Below are 22,976 nucleotides of genomic sequence, written 5' to 3'. Positions count from 1 at the left end.
CACGAGGAGTCGGGGTTCGTTATCCTGGAAAACCTCACTTGAAAAATGATGTTCGCAGAGTTGCTCCTGACGGTTCCTTAACGGCAATTGACGGCGCGCGCAGCGGCGGCCGGGCTGATTGGCGCGCCGGCGCGCTACGCGGTTGCACTGTGGCCAGCTGGAAGAGTTCTGCGCTGATCATCACTCACCCCAAACAATCGTAACTGTCGTCGTCGGAATGCTGTGCGCGCCCTCCTCAGCCTAAACGCACTTTGGCTGCTATGATACTGGGGGGGTGGGTGGGTGGGGCTGGGGGGGGTCCAACCACGGGAACACAAACACACATACAGGTGCATCCCAATACGTTAGAATAGTGACAAGCACTTAATTTAGTTAGGTATTTCAATTCAAAAAGTGCAACCTTTATTATACAGATGCACTACACACACTCAGGATGAAATATTGCAAGATTATTTTCAAGATAAATATGTATAATTTTCCCGATGAAAACTTAAAATTCACTATCTCTGGAAACTGGAATATTACGTAACAGACAATCAAGAAACAATGAAAAAGATTTTTTTTTTTCTTTCAGTTGAAATTTGCCCTGAATGAATCGATATAATTAATGATATTCTAATTTATTGAGATGTACCGGTACACACACACACGCGCACACACGTTGTTGAGGTGTTCCATTCTAGGAATGGAAAGCGTCTGTAATTCGAACGCTCTGGAGATTCTGTCCAGTGGCGCCTTGAGAAACAAGTGACCCGAAGTTTTTCGATCCGAGCGCCCGCGCGGTGGCAGTAAACTCGGTTCAACTCGACTCGCTGGACAACAAGCAGCAGTTCGGCACATAGTCAATAGTTGTTCAAAAAAGAGACTTGAAGCTGCTTAATGCCACTCTCAGATGAAGTTATATGTCTGTACTATACTGGAAAAGGTTTGGAATGTTTTTTTCATAAGGAAGATAGCACTTTATATAACATATAGTAACAATATAATCAAATAGAGCATGAGGCTTAAACAGTTTGTGCATCATGATTGCCATAATTGCTTGCGAGTCCTGGCCACCGGGGGCAGTATGATAAAAAAGCCATGCAGACACAAACGAACATTTGTCATTGTTCGCAGACGATGAAGAATATATGCCTGTGAACATTGTTGTATTGTCTGTGTGCATGTGTTGCGCCGCTGTTTGTGTTCAAATTTCTGTTGCTTGAAGCGTCATAACACCGAGGATGATTAGTTCCTTATTCGTTACATTTCCAACGGGTTAACTTGGAATTCTAACCGGCTACATTTCCAACACTGGATATATGTACAGTATATACTGTATCAACTGTGACGTTGAAGCTTTTATGTCTTATTTATTTGATTTATATTTAATTTCTTCATACATTTACAACGTAAGTCATGACGCAAAAAAAAAAATTGTTCGTTGCGTACACGCGTGCTGGCAAGTGTGCATCCACGGTTGGAAATGCGTACATCCTGCACATTACCTAACTCGCGCTCAGGGTTAGCCAAACATTTCTCGACATTGATTTAATCGGAGAGCACCTCCAAGATTTGTCTGCTGCGTGATATACGATCATCCTCCTCCTCAAAGCGGCTTCTGGGCCCACTTCCTTATTTACAACTAAGCTTTTTTTTTCATGTTAACCATAAATGTCAGGATCCTGGAGACAGCGAGTCGGGGAGGTCCGAAGCGGGACAAAAGCGTGTTGTCCAGACTCAGTCTAGAGTGCAGGTACATTAAATCATTATTTTTCAGACAGGAAATATCTGCCAATGCACATTTTGCCTGTGAAATATGTTTCTGAGATGAAATGATTCCAGCTTGGCAGAGCTGCGCTCACGTCTCAAAAGGAGAGTGGTTTCAATCCCGTTCTGCTGCTTTTTAGGCAAAACCTAAAGTAGAAAGGTTTTTTTTGCGCCTGTCATGACTCCAACTACAGGACTGAGGTGTAATTAACCTTTTGACCACACTTCAAAAACAAATCGACGCCCGTAAAAGTCACACATAAGTGGGAAGTAACAACGTACAAATACTTAGTTACTGTACTTACAGTGAGTAGTTTTTCAGGTATCTGTACTTTTCACGAGTATTGTTTTACTCCTTATACATCTGAAAACGGATATCTGTACTTTCTACTCCTCGTTCCTTTTTTTCAACCTCAGTAGATGACAACGCATCGTTAAAAAAGACAAATAGAAAGATGAAAAGTCTACCGATCCTATGTATTTATGTGAAAGCTCAAAAAACATTTTCTTGGTGTGCGCAGTGAATATAAAAAGTCTACACATCCTGTTCAAATGCCATTTTTTTGTGATATAAAACGATGAGACCAAGACATAACTTAAACTTTATATCTATAACTAAGTGTAAGTAACCACAGCAAAGTAAAATAAGCCCCCCAAAAAGCGACTCCCATTTAATGTGTTTGATTGTGATTGGTTAGTTCTGAATACAGCCACATCCCCAATTATAATCAGACTCAGAATCATCTTTATTTGCCAAGTATGTCCCAAAAACACACAAGGAATTTGTCTCCGCTCTAGTACGACAACAGTCAATTGAACACTTTTGAGACATAAAGGCATTGACAAAAACAGTCACTGAGCAATAAAGGGTTGCTAGTTATCTGGTAATCTGGTAATGCCAGTATACTTTTTTTTTTTTTTTTGGACCATTGTGCAAAAAGATGCCAGCGTGTGTACACTTTTGAAAGCTCAGTTTTGAATTGTAATTTTTCAATTCAATTAAATTGCACAGCTTATGGCTCACATTAATGGTGCAAAAGTTTTGAAATGATATTGTTGGGTCTCATTTTTTTTTAAATCATAAAAACCTGGCCTTTAGAGAGGGGTGTGTAGACTTTTTATATTCACTGTTCACTAACCATTCACATTCAAACTCATGTTTAATGGGATTCCACACACACCTGCCACTATTTAAAGCACCTCTGATTAACCTTTAATAAAGCTCAGCTGTTCTAGCAGGCTTTTTGGGACATTTTTCTTTGCTGACTTTGCTTTAGTTGCTTACAGTTACTTTGTTACAGATACGCACCCCAAAATAAACATACTAACCCCAAATAAAGTTCAGATGTTCTAGCAGGCTTTTCTTGACCTTTTTTTCCCTTATTAGCATTGGTTAATTCTTCAGTCACAGCGTCAGTTATAAGAGGGTGTGCACACTTGTGCTCACTCATTATATCAGTTATTTACGTTGACTTCGGTTTGGAAATTATTTATTTTGTTTGATTTGCTTCTTGTGTGTAGGTTTCCATGATATTGAGTAGTTTGTGAACGAGGTATTCAATGATTCCATCACTGCAAAATTATTTTTCCTCCGTTCCCCATAAAACACTGTGTTTTGTAATTTTTTTAATTGGTATATATTTAAAAAAATCGAATCATAAGTATGTGACTGTCTGATGCCTGCGTCTCTTATTTACTTGACCTCAAAGGCGGACCCCCCCCCCCCCCCCCCCCCCTCCCCGCCAGCTCCGTGTCTGCTGAAAACCTCCACACAGCCACACAGCCACCGCCGATGGTCGGCCCGCCCGCACCCGCCCGCCCGCGACCCATCACCCAAGACATTAGCATAAACCTCAGCCGGCCTGCCAAGCTACACACACACACGCACGCACACGCGCGGCCGAGCTTCTCGTCCCGCTGCAAAGACAGCTCTGTCTGGAGGTGGTGCGGGCGGGGGTTTGTGATGGCATTTTACACGAGACGTAAAACCCCACTGTGGTGTTTTATGCCTTTGTGGCTTGCGGTGATGCCGTGGCATGGCCTGTGGAACACTTTTTTTTTTTTTTTTTTTTTTTTTTTTCTGTCCATTGCAACTCGCTCGCTGTCCACCCAGAAAGAAGAAGAAAAAGAAAGAAGTGGCCGTCGGCGTGGATTGTTTAAAACATGCCGCAAGGCCGCGTGTGGCCCCGCAGTCTTTTACGTTACACCAGGTGTCAAACTCGAGGCCCGGGGGCCAGATCTAGCCCGCCATATCATTTTATGTGGTCAACCAAAGCAAATTGAGTGTGTCCACTTCATGAGTCTGACTAAAATGTTTATATTGTCTAATTATTTATGAGCATCTCTAATCAATCATAATCATACACAATTAATTAATTGCACATAGAGAGCCCTTCAAAAATGTTGGCTTGTTAAAACGCCGGGTGGCTAGTAACTCTGGTAAACAAGTCGCTACAGTGACTGGAGACCCAAAAAGTTCATGTCAAGCCCTGATAGGCTTCTGCAAAAACTGGTTCAAACCAGTAGTTGGAATTTCCCTTCTTGTCGCACCAGGCAGAAACGGAGAGAAGTGGGACTTTGTTCCTTTGCTTACCGTAATACAAATTTGAACTTATTTCTGATCTGTTTATTGACTCCGTCCACAAGCTCATCAACACAAGAACTGGATAATCAACAATAAGATTGGTTCTTTTCATTTTGGCAGAAAATCGCTACCAAAATTGCAATCTTTTTTCACTGTTTACAGATATTCTGCACATTTTATTTTATTTTTTTAATTTTTTTTTAACCAAATCCCTTTTAGTGAGAAAAGATCTCCATCTGTCTTTTGGTTGTCACAGTTTTCCATGACTTGTAACAAAAATATGAATAATCACAAATGGAGGGGCAATTGTGTATATGTAATAAAATGTTGAGATGATTCGACATCTGTCCGTTTTTTGCACTGTAAACAACCCTCTGAGGCAAACCAGAACAACGGCGAAAATGAATTTGAGGCTCCTGCTTCACACGCTTTACAGCCGCCTTAGAATTTTCACACGGTCTCAGTGAAGATAAATTAAATATATATATATATATTTTTTTTTTTTTTTAATGTGAAAAGCTGACATATCAATAGGGGCCCGATTGAGGAGGCCACACGCGTGCGGCGTTACGGTAATGGCGGCCGCCTTGCTCTGTTTGTTTACACGGGTTAAGAGCGGGCTCAAATCATTAATGAGTGCTTTGCGTCCAGCGTGTAACCACAGCTAAGCCGGTGGGTCAACAAGGTTGGCCAGACTAACCACTGTGTGTGTGTGTGTGTGTGTGTGTGTGTGTGTGTGTGTGTGTTTGTGTCCGATGCCATTTGAAAGATATGTCAAGTTATACTAGAGAATGCAACTTGTGTAAAAGTTGCGCGTGAATGCTGAAAACTGACACTGAACAGAAATATAATAATACGTAATATAATTATTTTAAAGTGAAAATTGAAATTTAGTATGTGAGACTTCAAATTTTAAATGGTTTGAATTGGTCACGAAATGTGGAAGGAGGAGGTCAATTTGTAAAATAGCTCTTAATTTGGGAATTTTCCTCATACAATGTGTGAATTTTGCAAATGTGACAAGTAGCTCCTAGGATATCCTGAATGAGTTTAAAAAGTTGCAATGGTTTGAATCAGTTGAGAAATGTGCAAGCCAGAGGTACTGTAAATATTCAAGGACGCAAGGAATTTAATTGTCATAGCAACACTCATTTCCACATGATGTGGCATGAAATACGATACTTTAGGCCCATGTTATCCCAGTAGGCCCATACTTGTGAAATATAAATACAACCCCAATTCCAATGAAGTTGGGACGTTGTGTTAAACAAATGAAAATAGAATACAATGATTTGCAAATCATTTTCAACCGTTATTTAAATGAATTCACTACAAAGACAAGATATTTAATGTTCAACCTGATAAACTTGATTGTTTTTTTGCAAATAATCATTAACTTGGAATTTTATGGCTGCAACACGTTCCAAAAAAGCTGGGACAGGTGGCAACAAAGACTGAGAAAGTTGAGGAATGCTCATCAAACACCTGTTTGGGACATCCCACAGGTGAACAGGCTAATTGGGAACAGGTGGGTGCCATGAAAAGGAGCTTCCCTTAATTGCTCAGTCATTCACAAGCAAAGATGGGGCGAGATTCACCTCTTTGTGAACAAGTGCGTGAGAAAATAGTCGAACAGTTTTAGGAAATTGTTCCTCAACGTACAATTGCAAGGAATTTAGGGATTTCGTCATCTTCGGTCCATAATATCATCAAAAGGTTCAGAGAATCTGGAGAAATCACTGAATGAAAACGGCAAGGCCGAAAACCAACATTGAATGCCCGTGACCTTCGATCCCTCAGGGGGCACAGCATCAAAGACCAACATCAGTGTATAAAGGATATCCCCGCATGGGCTCAGGAACACTTCAGAAAAGCAATGTTGGTAAATACAGTTCGGCGTTACAGTGCAACTTGAAACTCTACTATGCAAAGCAAAAGCCATTTATCAACAACACCCAGAAACGCCGCCGGCTTCTCTGGGCCCGAGCTCATCTAAGATGGACTGATGCAAAGTGGAAAAGTGTTCTGTGGTCCAACGAGTCCACATTTCAAATTGTTTTTGGAAATTGTGGACGTCGTGTCCTCCGGGCCAAAGAGGAAAAGAACCATCCGGACTGTTATGGACGCAAAGTTCAAAAGCCAGCATCTGTGATGGTATGGGGCTGTGTTAGTAACTTACACATCTGTGAAGGCACCATTAATGCTGAAAGGTACATACAGGTTTTGGAGAAACATATGCTGCCATCCAAGCGACGTCTTTTTCATGGACGCCCCTGCTTATTTCAGCAAGACAATGCCAAACCACATTCTGCACGTGTTACAACAGCGTGGCTTCGTAGTAAAAGAGTGCGGGTACTAGACTGGCCTGCCTACCGTCCAGACCTGTCTCCCATTGAAAATGTGTGGCGCATTATGAAGCGTAAAATACGACAACGGAGACCCCGGACTGTTGAACGGCTGAAGCTGTACATCGAGCAAGAATCGCAAAGAATTCCACCTACAAAGCTTCAAAATTAGTGTCCTCAGTTCCCAAACGTTTATTGAATGTTGTTAAAAGAAAAGGTGATGTAACACAGTGGTAAACATGATCCTGTCCCAGCTTTTTTTGAATGTGTTTGCAGCCATAAAATTGTAAGTTAATGATTATTTGCTCAAAACAATCAAGTTTATCAGTTTGAACATTAAATATCTTGTCTTTGTAGTGTATTCAATTAAATATAGGTTGAACATGATTTGCAAATCATTGTATTCTGTTTTTATTTATGTTTAACAAAACGTCCCAACTTCATTGGAATTGGGGTTGTAGAATAAGAAATACAATGAGTCCCCCTCCATTGCGGGGATTACCCTCCAGACCCCCCGTGATAAGTGAAATTCCGGATAGAAAAAGGCGCAAGGTGAAATATGTAAAATGTCTATTTTGATTTGGAATTTCATAGAAAATGTGCAGTCATGAGCAATATGGGAATTTGGGAGACGTGAAAGTACTTCCCAAGATGTCCTGAATGAGCTGAGCAGTTTGAAGTCGGAATGTGAAAGATGAGGAACGTTTTTGGTTGAACGTCTTACTCACTTGAATGAGGTCGTTTTTCTGGACGTGTGTGAAAAGTGGGAATGTGTTAGGAAAGTGGAAAATAGTTCCCTTTCATACCCTGAATTGTATTGAAAGTTTAAATGCTTTGAATCAGTTGAGAAATGTAGAAGGAGTAGAACAGGGGTGTCCAAATCTGCATGATTGTCATTGGCTGGCCGCATGTTCTAATAATAAGATCAAATTTAGCCCACATTAAAAGTTAAATAAAATATAAAAGATGGCAACACAGGAAAAAAAAAAAATATTACAAAAGTTGAATGTTACAAGAGTTTTAAGATTAAATTGTTTTTAATGTAAAAAAAATTATGAACATTTGTCATGCATTTTTCAAATTATTATTGTGAATACATGTGATCGTTACAAGCTATCACACTACTCATTAAAATTTAATGTGACAAGATATTACACTTTAATTTAAAAAAAAAAACACACGAATACTAAAAAACTACATATCACACAAATTTTAGCATTGACCAATCACATTCAAATTCACGTGAAATGGGCGTCCGCACACACCTGCCACCACTTAAAATGTCTCTGATGTTCTAGCAGGCTTTTCCTGACATTTGTTTGCTTTCTCCCATTGGTTAATTCTGAACACAGCTTCAGGCTGTGCACGCTTGTGCAACCACATTCTCGCTCTTGTTTTTTTGTTTGTTTTTTGTACTTCCCGTCTGGCAAAAATATTAAATTTTTAAATTCACTTGAGTTGTTCAGGTTATAGGTCACATTAATGGTTGAAAATGTTTTGGAATGATTCATTTTGGTCTCTTTTTTTTTCAAATCACTCCAACCTGGTATTTGAACAGGGGTGTGTAGACTTGTTTATGCTCTTGAGCATTCACACAATGATCAGAATTTCCCTTGTTTTCTTTAGAGCCGTCTTAATGCGCCCTGACATCAGCCATAAACACGTTCTATATTTAACTGCGCTCTATATATTTGGTCGAGTGCACGCCGGCCATGACACACATAGCGTTCGCTGTGTTTCCACACCATATACCTGCTGAGACCTTTCAGTGGATATCAAAACACAGCAGAGAGAAAAAAAAAAAAAAAAAAAAAAAAAAAAAGCTTCACTTGGACTTTCCAAAGGCTGCTAAATGCGCGGTGCGATGTGCCAAGTGCACTTCAGCGCTCGAAGCTGATCCATTTACTTTAAATGAGCTTGTCTCTGCTGGTTTCCTGGCCAATTACAGCACAGTCAACTTAGCTCCTCTGTTTATTTATCCATTGCTTATTTTCAATGGAGTGCAGTCAGCGCAGCAGAGGCCTCGTTGAGCACAGGGCTCGTCCTCGCGGTCGTCCTCGGGACACTGAGCAGGGTGCTGGGCGCTGGCGGGGGGGGGGGCACCCGAGTTTTGGACACATTTCTGATGCGTCCAACATGGGCCACCCGGTTGATGCCGGACTGGCTGTTTATGTGACAATGACAGTGACGCGCCGCTATATCGCAGATTTTGAAGTGATTGTTTTGATGGGTTTTCATAGTATTCAGTATAGTCAAGTCCGAATGAAGCGTTGCACGTCTTCAGTGTAGTACCACGTTGGGCCACAACATGCCGGGTGGCACTGAGCTCTACTGGAAGACATGCGGCGTAATTAAGAGCAAGAAGAAGAGCCAGAGAAGGTCCCTAACTTAACTCCAGTATTAGTCATTGTTCCCACAGAGCAGCGAGAACGTGTTCCTTTGAGTATTGTCTTATGCTCTGTTTGTATGTGCTGCTTCGCCGTGTGTTAGAGTAGCAGTTACAATTAATTACCTTAACATGTAAGCTAATTTCCCATCTATGGCGTTTTGCATTACATGTTAGCATTGAGCTATCAGACTTTTGTTAGGTGAAATATGCTTGGTCGGAGATTTTGGTATTTAAACATACACTGCTTAATTCACTTTTGTTTAATGTGTCAGTTTTACAGTAAACTTCCACGTAGAGTGATGAATAAGTAATAAACACTAACCCTCTCTCATGGAGAAGTGGAGAACTTGATGAACTGTGTGTTCTTTTCCTCAAAGTGATGTTATGCTATAGTAGAAATAATGACAGCAAGAGAGTGAAAACAGGCGCTAAGGAATAGTTTCAAAAAGTGTTTTCTGATCAGTGTTGGGAAAGTTAATTTTCGACACCTACTTTCTACGCCAACTTGTTCAAAGTTCAGTTCATAGTAATTAAGTTTTACAATTATCTACTGTATTACAAAAGAAACACCGAAGAACACATTCACGGCCGTTTACGCAGTGTCCCTGAACGCACCTCATGTCCTCGGGCAGCTGCGACGTACCTGCCATCGATGGCGGCTGTAGCCGCACTGAATGGGTTGCCAAATACGGCGTTTATCCGGCGACATATGGAGTCTCGTACGTAGTGTGTTCAAACAGGTTTGTCCTGGAACAAAACCTGGCACAAACTTCGCTTGAAAACTGTTCTTTGACGCCAAAAGGAGCATGTTGTCAATTACGTTGATCAGGCAGAAATGAGCTAAGTTCAGTTCACGTTCACAAAATATGAACTAGTTCATGAACTTTCATTCACTCAACTCCTTCAGGTCCAACACTGGGCATTCAAAGTGTGACGCGACACCGCTTTCAATATGAGCGAGCGCATTTCCAAGAGGGAGACGCGCAGGGATGGCCGCAATCCGCTCAGACGTCGGCTCCTCGCTCAGCCCGCGTTCTGGCGTTGACCTCGGCGTGCCGAAACGCGCTGGCGTAACACTACACTTTTTGTCAGTGCAAAATATCCCCACCCTATGAGCGCAACTCTAAAATAAGCTCGCCTTTCACCAATTGAAAACACATGCCGGGGCCGCGATGATGTAAATGTTCAAATGTGTTAATTCACTAATGAACAGTGAGTCCATTAGACATTGGATTACATACTCCGGGCAGGAGATAAATCAACACTGAGTGTAAGTCAAACACGGGCCCGGGCCAGGCGGCTTGTTTTCTGTCCGCCTGCGCTTTGCCAACAGTCCGAGCCCGTTGGCCGTCGTGAGCAGAACGGGCTCCTCCGATCTGCATCCCCTTGTAAAAGGCCAGCCAAGGGAGGCAAGTGTTTGCTTTGTGCCGCACGCGCGCTGCCCACAGGCCCGGCTTTCATTGCTTCGCCGCCAGTGCTGGGAAGTAACCGAGAACAAATACTTCCTTACTGTACTGAAGTAAAACGCTCACATACAGTATCTCTACAGTTAACCCCCGCTATGTTGCCGATTTCTATTGGTGTTTACAGTAAACAGGGAAGTCACAATTTACAGTTCAGTGTAGTGCCACGTTGTGTCATGTGGGGCAGCACTGAGCTCCACTGGAAGAGATCACGTGTAATTAACATCACGAAAAAGAAGTAAAGGAGGAATACAGCGGTGCCTTGAGATACAAGTTTAATTTGTGAATCCATTCCAGCCTCCACAAAAAATAAACAACAAAAAGTGTAATTTGTTTTTTAGTAAGGAAAGCAACACTATAATGTAAGAATGAAAGAGTTTGTGCATCATGATGAATTCATCACCGCTCCTTCTGGTGTGTGTGACTTGGCCACCGGGGGCAGTGAAATACAATACTGCAGACACAAATGAAGAAGAGTTTCACAGCTACTGGAATTGGTTCAGTCAGCAGCAGTCAATATTAGTTGTTCTCTGCAGAGGATAAAGAATATATGTAATAAAACGAAAAAAATACATAATTACAGTAACATTGATGCTAATGTCTGTCATCCCGTCTACGTCATTTTCCATTTTATGTTAGCATGATGCTAGCAGACTGTCTTTAAAATATGGTTGAGCATTTTGGTGTATAAATATATAATGTTTAATTCTGTTGTTTTATGTGTCAGTTTTACAGTAAACTTCAACTGCAAGTGACAAACTTGAAAAAGCACGCTTTGCCTTTAATGAATCATTTAAAAGGTGTGTTTTAATAATTGTAAATCTGTTGAAAGCATGTCGGAGGGCTAAAAGTGTACAATATTGTCTTTTACTGTATACGGTCTCTCTATATCGCAGTTTTTCCCAGTGTTAGCGGGTGATTCGCTCTAATTTACCTGAGTAGTTATTTTTTTCGAACAACTTTATACACTGCCATCTTTTCCTTGTCGCTGCCTGAGCAACAACAGCAAAGAAGAAATGAGGGATTAACCTTTTGGAGTTTGCTTTGTGAGTTGTAAATAAAGCGTCTGTGATTCAGACAGCAGATCGCCTTTCTGTCAGATGGGCTCGGGCTTGTGTGGGTGGCTTCTGGAAACACTGAGGCACGCTGACTATGTTTATGTTACACTGTCCCCAAGGAGAGGGGAGCCTTGTGGTTCGGATGGATTACGGGGAGGAGGGGCGGGGCCTCGCATCAGGAAGGGGGGGTGGTTGCAGAGCTGCTTTCAAGTGCAGTGTTAATGGTGGGAGTGAAGTGGCTGCGTAGGTGTGATGTGTTCGCTTCGCCGGTCACTGGCACCGTTCCCTGCATTCACCAAAAGTGCAAGTTTTGGGGGAGTAAGAACGGGACGGGGTTCCCGACCCGTTGGCCAAAAATAAGGCATTGGAGTGATGCATCCCTCACTCACCCCCTTTTTTAAAAACATTCTTAAATGTGGAGTATTATGTGTTCACTGTACGTCAATAGGCAGACATGTTTGTGATTATGTACGTACGTGAACGGACAAGCATTTGCATTGTCTGCATAAGCGAATAGACATTAAAATTCTGTGTATTCGGCTTTCCCTCGCTAGACTGCAGTTTACCTCATGCAGATTCAGTGGATTACGAATTTGTTTGCATATTCCTATTGCGCAGAATTCGGCATATAGCGGGATTTTCAGTGGTAAAATAAACAATTCCTAGGCTAATATACTAAAGCTATTTTTTAAAAAAGAAAAAAATCATTCAAACATATTTTACAAGGAATAAAATAAACAGTGTGCAGTACTACTGTGCTTTACTGTATGTTTAAGAGTTTTCAAGGTTTTCAAGAGTATAGTAGAGATTAATACGAGTTTGGGGAAGATTCATGTATCTTTTGAATATGTATAAATAATCAAAACATCGTGTACACGACAATATGACAGATGTTGGCATAATGTGGGAATGTGAATGGACAGGTTATTATATCATTTGCAGTGTTGGGGAGTAACTAATTGTATGCAACTAGATTGCTTAATTTGATTACAAAATGTATGTAACTGTGAACCATTACATTACTGGGAGAAAATGTCTAATTCAATTACAGATTCCATGATTGGAATTTTAGTTACATCTGCAGAATAGCTCATTAATAGCCTCATAGCACTTTATCCTTCTTAAGCCGACGCTTGTGATTGGCTCTTTCTGGTCACGTCTCAAACATGGTTAGACTCATAGTGACACTTTTCAACAGATATAAGAACATTGACTTTTGAACAGTTTGGTCTTAATAATTTTGGACTTTGTATGGAACATTCACTTATCTGGGTTGTCATACGGAGCAATGTTGTCTAAATTGTGCCCGTTTGTCATTAGGTCAACAGGGTAAGATATAGTGGTTTCCACATGCTGTACAAATTTGATGTACCAAACACGTTTTGTATTTATATTTAATCACGTTTTCGTGCCGAACCCCTGCTTATTGCGGGGGTCCACTTTATGTGTGTATTTGTGACCTATCTGCAAATGTACTTTCCCCTCTCGGGGCTAATAAGCCATTTGTATTGCTTCTTCCTCTTGTTGGCTTAAGCAGAAGCTGTCCGGCCGGCCAATTCGCTCAGACGGAAAATTCAACAATAGCGGCTGAGCTGACCAGTGCCAGCGCGCAAAAAAATGACAAACGGCAAAGAACAGAGCCACAGACACTCAATGAATTCCCCACATTAGGTGAAGCACACCCACTTGGACTTGATACATGCATCACAGTAGATGACCATAAAAGATGTCAATGGATTTATTGGAGTACCTCTACTGGTGCACATATCCAATGACAAATTAGAGTCCTCAGACCAGTGTCTTTCTCTGTGTCTGTGTGTGGGTGCGTGCGTGCGTGCGTGTGGGCGAGGTGTTCTGGTCCACATTCATAAGGACTTCCTTCCTTCCTTCCTGGCAGACAGAGGCAAACACCTGATCACTTAGCAGAGAGGAAGGACTCCAATAAGAAGGATCTCTGTGTTCTCTTAGCGTTCGACCACTCGACTCAAATCAAGTGCAGATACCTTAAAAAAAAAAAAAAAAATCTGCTTAAGCGCAGTAACAAAGTCTGTGCTTTGTTACATCCCACCACTGGTGTTTGCATGTAAGGAGATATGACGGGTGACGACTGTGTCCAGAAAGAAATACACCCGCCACTTCAAAAAATTACAACTTTTCACTCCAAAGGTAATAAAATTTGGCTTCTTTCAATAATTCGCGCCGCCAAGATACACGGGGCAAAATGTGCATTTTTATGATGTGCATAACCTCTTATTTTTCCCTCTTTAAATATCAGCTCATTTTTTGTGGAGTAATTGAGTTGGACTGGCTCGTCATTACGTCATCACACGCCAATGGCCTTTGGTGAGGGCGTACTTTCACAAATTTAGAATTTGCCATTTGCTATGAGGGTTGGCTAAGCCAACAGAGCTAGCGTTTCTATCTGGAGATGGGATGGGCTAGTTTTTGTTGATTTCTTTCCATTTTAATTGTCTGTTTTTATCTATCTGAAGCACCTTTTGTTACAGTTTAATGTATGAAAAGTGCTATACAAGTCAACTTTGATTTGATTTACTCCCCATACAGTTCGGCGGCCTCAAATCTTTCTGGTTTCAGTCAATAGCAAAGTCATAGCTAAGAGGGCTAGTCCAAGCTAAGTAGACAGGCTAAGTTAAGTCTAGGTTAAGGTAAATGAACGAGACCAAGCTAAGAGGGCTAAACCAAGCTAAGAGTTCTAGGCCAAGCTAAATGGGCCGGGTTAACCTAAGTGCGCTTGGCTAAGTCGGGGGATCTCGGCCAAGTTAAGTGGCGAGGCTAGACTAAATGTACTAGGATAAGGTAAGTAGACGACACTAAGCTAAGAGTCTTAGGCCAAGCTAATGGGGCTTGGCTATGCTAAGTAAGGTAGGTCAATTTCAGTGATCTAGACCAACCGAAATTAGTCAGGCCAAGCTAAGCAGGCTAGGTAAAGCTGGATAAACAGGCTACGGTAAGTAATAGAGGCTAAGCTAAGAGGGCTAGGCTCACCTAAGTAAGCTAGGCCTAAGCTAAGAAGGCTAAGCCAAGCTACATGGCTAGGCTAAACTAAATCAACTAGGCTAAAGTAAGTAGTCTATGCTAAGCTAAGTGTGCTAGGCCAAGCTAATGCGGGCAGGCTAAGCTAAATCTACTAAGCTAAGGTAAGTAACAAGGGTTGAGGTGAGATAAGTGGGCTGGTTTAAGAAACGGAAGAATATGTCCAGATAATTACGATAGGATAATCTAAGTAATCAAGGCATTACTGCGTGAACAAGGCTAAATTAAGTAAAATAGACCAAACTCAGTGGGCTAGGATAAGCTAAGTAAGCAAGGAAAAGCTAAATGGGCTAGTTAAAGATGGAAAAAACAAATAGTTTGGGATGTTTCATGATTTTTGGGGTGGCTGGTAGGCCCACTGGAATAGATCCACCCTGCCCCGAGCAGATCTCCATATTCAGCACCAAAACAAAATAAATAAGCTGTCACCTTTAAAAGCAGTCTTTACTTAAGGCTCATAATTAATCAATAATGTGATATGTTGACTTGACAGAGAGCAGAAAGTGTTGTAAAACAATTTTGCTTCCGAATCAATCAGAAATTGAATTATCTCCATTCACAAGGCATAATAAAGATAAATGTTTGTAGTATTTTAGTTGTAAATAGTTTATTCGCAAATGTAGAAAAGCTCTATATAAAACCAATTTAATTATTAGTAGTCATAGTAATGGTAGTAGTCCCCCACTTTTTCAACACCCACACCCAATGTGTGGTAGTGGTAGTGTTGCGGGTCCGTGTCAAATCTTATTTTTTGTAAATGCCGTGGGCCGCAATAAAATGGATGGCGGGCTACAAATGGCCCCTGGGCCGTAGTTTGGACACCACTGGGCCAAGCCAAGTGAAGCTACAGCAGATGTATGTTTGTGACACATGGGTGGGGGTTGTGGGGGGTGGGGGGGGGGGGGACATTTTGCGGTGCTTACAAAAATGCAGCACACGAGTATCAGGTATCATTTAATAAAAGGCTCTGTTAAAATATTAAATTAAGCACACTTAAATCACTTGTGCGTGTTATTAACTCAACAAGCCGAGTTTATATGGTTTGCGGGTTAAAAAAAGCATCTGAATACTAAAGTGGAGCCGCACCAAGGGCGAGTTTTCACCACCGCAGACTGTCTGCTCTTCTCCACCTACGAGAATTGAATGTCACAATTCAACAAGGGGAATTCTTTTTTTTTTTTTTTTTTTTTTTTTTTTTATTCCCCCTCTCCAGTGAGAGAGACTCGCCCATATTATTTGGCGCATCACGTCACGTTGGGAAAGCGTCGCCACGGATGATAAAAGTGCCCGATGAATTACGAGGGCTTCGGCGTCAGATGATTTCCATTGCCTTGGAATGGCATCATGAAAGAGACGACCACAAATCTTGATTTCGCTGCAGAGATGACAAACGTACACACACTGTATGCTTAATTAGAAGTAAAGATACTTGTGTTAAAAAAGAAAAGAAAAAAAAAGGTCCAAGTGAAGTACTGATTCACCTCCTGTATTTAAGTACGTTAAAAAGTACAGACGCTGAATATAAAACAAAAAATCGTTAGCCTAATAACGTAATTGTCGTTTTTTTTTTTTTTTTTTTTTACATTCTGTCATAATATCAATAAAAAATAGCAACATGCTTCCTAAAAATGGGATTTTTGTTCCCTATGTCTGTGTAGATTCTAAGTCATCCAGGTGGAGTCGAGGCGACTGGACTCTTCCTAATTGTGGACTTTGTTGTGGTTTTTTTCTTGGTTAACATAATTACACATAGACACCTAATTAGCACATGTACAACGTGCCGCCGGGCATGCTGGGAAGTCTGCGTCCACTTCTCCCGGCGCTACAGCATGTATTCTAAATATTAAAATTGTGATATTGCATCGACGCAAAAGGCGGAACTGATCAAGTTCAATACTCTAGTGGGATCCTGTAGTGCGTTTTGTTTGAGAAGTCCAGCACAAAGCCACTGATTTAGACGTGAATTATGGTCCAGTTACCAAATGCAGGGCCTGCCACCGTGCGTGTGCATGCGCGTGTGTGTGTGTGTGTGTGTGTGTGTGTGTGTGCTGCTTTTCCACGGCTCCTCAGTTTGATTGGGGCGGCGCACACAGGAGGTCCACTGCACTGCCACACTGTTTTCTTTCCCTGCGCCCATAACTCTTAAAAACACACAAACACTTGGGTTGTAAATGACCTGTTCATCACACTGTGACAGCAGAGGTGATTCTGGACTCTTGGTGGGCCAGGTGTGCGGATCGGGACGGCGGCGGCGTGCCAAGAGCCCGTTGGCATGGCGACGCGGCACCATGGAAACTTCTGGAATCTGTCGCCGCCTGGCAAGGCCCCGAGGCTCCCCGAGCCGGACCGCTGTTGGCTTTGCCTCCAGCTGTTTCTTTACAGACGGCGGCGGGCCGGGGCCAAGATCAGCCCACACACACGCCACTTACACACACGCACGCACACACACACACACACGCACACACACGCTAAGCCAGAGTTACACAAGCATGCAAACAAAAATACAAGCATTTTCTGTAATCGCCTTGTCTCTGCCAGGGCCTACAAAAAAATTACCCAAAAATAAGTTCACACGTCTGTTTTCCTCACACGTCCATATTTCTAATTATCCACCTTGTATAAGAAAATACGGTTTTATTTACAGTGTGTTTTATTTGTTATGGTTCACTGCTCTGTGGTTTATTTCTTTTTCGCTTTCTCTTTTTTCCAAACTTAGCACAGTTTGGTTTGTGTTTATAAATGCAACATTTGTTCTATTAATTCTGACGTTGGCTGCACCGTCCGCGCCAGGAAGGCTGCCTAACCGCAGTGGGGACTTTCAGTAGATGGCGCTATTAATGCACAGTACTGATTCAGTTGCAAAATCAGTGTGGAAAAATAATCAAAATTGTATTAAGTCTGAGAGCCAAATTTAAGGCTAAGCTTAAGGCAAGCTAAGTGCGCTAGACTAACCTAAAAAAAGCTACGCCAAGCTATGTAAATTAGGCTAAGCTAAGAAGCCTGGTCCAATATAAACGGACTGGGTTGTAGGCCTTAGGCCCGCCGCCACTTGGACCAGACAATTGTGAAAAAATTACAGTTGGCGACTCACACCTGCACATTGAGCGATCGAATATATGGCCGCCCTGAATATCGAGCGTGTATAGATAGGCATTTGAGGCCACACATACACTATATTCTACTTTATCACTTTCATTAAACCATAAAAAGATAATGTGACAGTTAAGGAAGAAGCGGGTTGCTACAGAGAGTTGAAATGGGCGAGAATAAAAGAGAAGAGTGGGGATACGGAACATTGACTGAGAGGGTCAGCTCGCTTCCATTCACTTGAACGCACCCGGCGCAGTATGTACATCGCTCGTGTACATTTTGGAAACGTCAAGCCTTTGCTATTTCATCCACATGTACATTATAAATGATAAATATGGTCAAGTATTGTTGTAAAACACAATATATGTATACTTTATATAGTGCGTGTATGGCTTGGCGGCAGCCGACTGGGTCTCGCTAGCTTAAAACCCTTATTGTACTTTTAGCATGTGTGATTTTTTTTTTTTTACATTTTTTAACCCATTCCCTGCCAATGCTGTCCGACGACGTCATTCAGAATCAAGCTATTCACTGCCAATGGCGTCTAAAGACGTCAATGGCGTTTTTTAACATGGATGGGTGGGTGAGGGTCTTGTGCAGTTTATGTGAGATGCAAGCATAATGGCGGAGAAGAGAGTGGACAAAATGAAAAAAAAATAGCAAAAAAAAAAAAGCTTTCGGTACTAGAAATTTATTACGCCATGGCAAGAAAAATATTCCTGTGACCGACGGGAATGACGCCTTAGATCATGCAAGGGAATAAAGAATGACGCTCCGAGTGATGCCTTTGTTGCAAAGCTATCGCCCAAAATGCCGGGCCACATGGCGAGATGCTCTCGGCCGCTTGTCAGCTGATCGTCTGCCGACCAGGATTTGAGTAAATGGGATCCGGAATCGTCAGATGTGAGTGAACTCCCTCTGGATTGCCTGGAAGCAGTCGAGCGTCATCCCGAGCTTCCTCCGGATGATAATGGAGATGAAGGTAACTCGTTTGCAGCTCGCGTTAGCTACATTTAGCGAACAAACCCGCTACTTCAACTTGTTACGTAAAAACATAATTTAGCCCCACTAGTTCACGTTACAATGTACTTGTAACATCTGTTGTTGAAAAGTAATGTTTTTTTGTTTTGCAAAAAGTCATCAATAAAAGTAATCTCTCTCAATCGTATGTGTCACGCCGCAGTGGAACCAGGTGTTCCGATCTCACCTTATCTGTGGACCGACAATTCGCCTTTTGTGCCAATCTGACGAGACGTGGGAGAAATAGAAAGAAACTATAATAATACTTATTAAAAGCGCAGTGCTGCTACACTGGGACTTTTTTTAAAAAGTGACCACTGTAACCGTTTGAGGTTTTTGGGTTCATCCAATGCTGTAGAAGGGGTGTAGTAGTAAAAGTATGGCCTGCGGGCCCACCGAGCATTGACATTATCAAGAGTCCTAGGATATTTGTTGCATTATTTTAGGACGTTTTCTAAAATGTGTTATTTAAAGTTTTGTTTAATTCCTTTTAATCACATTAAATAATGGGTTATTTGATTTATTTGAATTTTTTAGGAAATAGTAAATTAGAGTTTGAATTTATGAATTAGAATTGGATACACAACCCCAATTCCAATGAAGTTGGGACGTTGTGTTAAACATAAATAAAAACAGAATACAATGATTTGCAAATCATATTCAACCTATATTTAATTAAATACACTACAAAGACAATATATTTAATGTTCAAACTGATAAACTTGATTGTTTTTAGCAAATAACCATGAACTAAGAATTTTATGGCTGCAACACGTTCCAAAAAAAGCTGGGACAGGGTCATGTTTACCACTGTGTTACATCACCTTTTCTTTTAACAACATTCAATAAACGTTTGGGAACTGAGGACACCAATTGTTGAAGCTTTGGAGGTGGAATTCTTTCCCATTCTTGCTCGATGTACAGCTTCGGCTTTTCAACAGTCCGGGGTCTCCGTTGTCATATTTTACGCTTCATAACGCGCCAGGTTGCACTCCAGTCCAGTCTAGTACCCGCACTCTTTTACTACGAAGCCACGCTGTTGTAACACGCAGAATGTGGTTTGGCATTGTCTTGCTGAAAAAAAGCAAAAAAGACGTTGCTTGGATGGCAGCATATGTTTCTCCAAAACCTGTATGTACCTTTCAGCATAAATGGTGCCTTCACAGATGTCTAAGTTACCCATGCCATTGGCACTAACACAGCCCCATACCATCACAGTTGCTGGCTATTGAACTTTGCGTCCATAACAGTCCGGATGATTCATTTCCTCTTTGGCCCGGAGGACACGACATCCACAATTTCCAAAAACAATTTGAAATGCGGACTCGTCGAACCACAGAACACTTTTCCACTTTTCATCAGTCCATCTTAGATGAGCTCGGGCACAGAGAAGCCGGCGGCGTTTCTGGGTGTTGTTGATAAATGGCTTTTGCTTTGCATAGTAGAGTTTCAAGTTGCACTTCCGGATGTAGCGCCGAACTGTATTTACTGACATTGGTTTTCTGAAGTGTTGCTGAGCCCATGCGGTTATATTCTTTACATATCGATTTCGGTTTTTGATGCAGCGCCGCCTGAGGGATCGAAGGTCACGGGCATTCAATGTTGGTTTTCGCCCTTGCCGCTTCCCTGCAGTGATTTCTCCAGATTCTCTGAACCTTTTGATGATATTCTGGACCGTAGATGATGAAATCCCTACATTCCTTGCAATTGTACGTTGAGGAACATTGTCCTTAAACTGTTGGACTATTTTCTCACGCACTTGTTCCCAAAGAGGTGAACCTCGCCCCATCTTTGCTTGTGAATGACTGAGCAATTCAGGGAAGCTCCTTTTCTACCCAATCATGGCACCCACCGGTTCCCAATGAGCCTGTTCACCTGTGGGATGTTCCAAACAGGTGTTTGACGAGCATTCCTCAACTTTCTCAGTCTTTTTTGCCACCTGTCCCAGCTTTTTTTTGGAACGTGTTGCAGCCATCAAATTCTAAGTTCATGATTATTTGCTAAAACCAATCAAGTTTATCAGTTTGAACATTAAATATCTTGTCTTCGTAGTGTATTCAATGAAATATAGGTTGAACATGATTTGCAAATCATTGTATTCTGTTTTTATTTATGTTTAACACAATATCCCAACTTCATTGGAATTGGGGTTGTATATATAACAATTTTAAATGAGAGAGCATTACTTTAAAATATACAATTTCACTTTTAAATCCAATGCATTTTTATTATTTTTATTGAATAATCAGTGAATTGATTATAATTCAATAAATTATAAATGACAATTTACAAATGAGGATGTATTATTTTTTAAATAAAATCAAGTAATTTATATACATTTTTAATACCTATTTAGTTTATTTAACAGTTGTTTCACTGATTGCTGCTAGGACATTTAAAAAACTGAATGAATTTATTTAAAAAGACATACACATTCAACACATTTTTATATTGTATGAAATTGTTTATTGATGAATTATAATAAAATGAATTAAAATTAAAATTGTAAAAACAAATACAAATAGATTTGTTTTATTAAAGTAAATAATTTGACATACATTTAAATCTTGTTCATTTTATTAAATAATTTACTAACTTTTATAATTCAATAAATTGTAAGTAAATTCTTGAAATAAACAATTTCATTAAATATATACAGAAAATTTTGACATCTTGGGTTTAGTTCGCCTTTAATACATCTGTATTCATTTTGTTCAGTCATTGGTTGAGTATAATTCAATAAATGACACAATTTAAAAATGAGAATCAATTAGAATTTTTAGGATTGAAATAAATCGTGCGCCGTAGTTTAAATACCCGTTTGAACTATTGTATTTGACCTCATGTCGAAATGGCCCATCTGTCCCTTGTAAAAGTCCGCGACTCCAAAGTTGGCCCACCGCTGCCCGTCACGTTGATTGAGGAAACTTTGAAGGGCGTGTTAGTGAATAATCATCCTGTTGAAACGGGCCCACCGCAGGAAAATAAACTGGCCATCTTTTGTTTTCTTTGTGTGGTCGCGGGTAATTCATTGAGTTAAGAGGAATGGGAGGGAATTCTTTTGCGGCCTTTGTTTGCTAATTCATTGCCATCTCGAGACTTCGGAGGGTATGGCGGGGGGGTAAACGTGGCTGCGGAAATACAAATGTATTGAAATCTATTTCAGCGGTAAAGTTGGCTGTGTTTCTTGGAGCTGGGCGGAACTCTGTCGAACGAGGTGGCGAGCTGCTTTTGTGGCGGCTGTGGGTTCGGGGAATGTGTACATTTGCGGCGAAGTGAAACATGCTAAACGCTAAGCGGCCGCCCATCATGTTTCAAATGAACACTTTGTCGCTTCTGTGGCTCGAAAAGTGACTGCCGACCCTGCGAGTGTGTGGCAGGAAGGCCGCGCTGTCATTTTATGTTGAGAACTACAGTGGGATTTACTCCATTGGTGTCGTTTTTTTTTTGTTTTGTTTTTATCAGGGCCCGACTGATTGATCGCCATTCTGATTAATCAGCCGATAGTAACCCTATCTAAAATAGTACACATTGACACGTGACTATGAATATAGGCAATATATATACATATATATATATATATATATATTTATTTATTTTTCTAGCCAAAGGAATTGACCTCAGTGTTCTGATATTTTGGAGGAGAGTGTAAAGCAGCAGCAGCAGCAGACATGTTTTTTATTGACAGCAGCGTTGTTGGGTTGTGGTACTAATGGGTCCAATGTGTGGGCTGCGGTCACAAGTACAGCAACACAGTCTCATGACATTTCTCCCGAAAAAAGCACAGTCAGGATTATGGCTTCATCTGTCGTAGAAAATACGCACAAATAATGAAATATGTCGTAGTATCAAGACTGGCCGGCGAGAGGCAGCACGGTGTGAGGTATGCAGACTGCTGGAAAATACAAAGAGGAAGAAAGAGGAGTAGTAGAAGAAGAATTAGAAGCCAGACATTGCTCTCTATTCTGATTCATTGTGAACACACAAAACGAGAACAGGCGCACAATTCTGATGACTTGCGGTCATGAATATTAAACAGGTTTAACGTTTACAATTGGAGGCGCCACTGTTTTCCGAGTGTATCAGGGAGGAAAAGTTACTCCACCCTCGCGCCCACGCCACAGGATAATCGAGCGGGATAATCTTTAGATACATGTGCTAATCAGGCATTTGCTGATTTTGATCGTAAGAGGTAAACTGCTCTAATTCGGCTCGATCATCAGT

General features: G+C 41.2%; 1 long non-coding RNA gene across 1 annotated transcript in view; it reads left to right on the top strand.

Moving 5' to 3' along the window:
- The window catches only part of LOC133478275 (uncharacterized), a 56,364-nt gene extending 37,303 nt beyond the window's left edge, over nt 1-19,061 (top strand). Inside the window, exon 5 of the long non-coding RNA XR_009788644.1 lies at nt 16,843-19,061. This is a non-coding gene — a long non-coding RNA (uncharacterized LOC133478275). The remainder of the gene's footprint in view (nt 1-16,842) is intronic.
- Nucleotides 19,062-22,976: the final 3,915 nt, after the last annotated feature.

Source organism: Phyllopteryx taeniolatus, chromosome 5 (assembly GCF_024500385.1).
Source record: "Phyllopteryx taeniolatus isolate TA_2022b chromosome 5, UOR_Ptae_1.2, whole genome shotgun sequence".
Classification (NCBI taxonomy): Eukaryota; Metazoa; Chordata; class Actinopteri; order Syngnathiformes; family Syngnathidae; genus Phyllopteryx; species Phyllopteryx taeniolatus.
The sequence above is the reverse complement of the archived record's forward strand: the minus strand, read 5'-3'. Positions and strand labels throughout refer to the sequence as shown.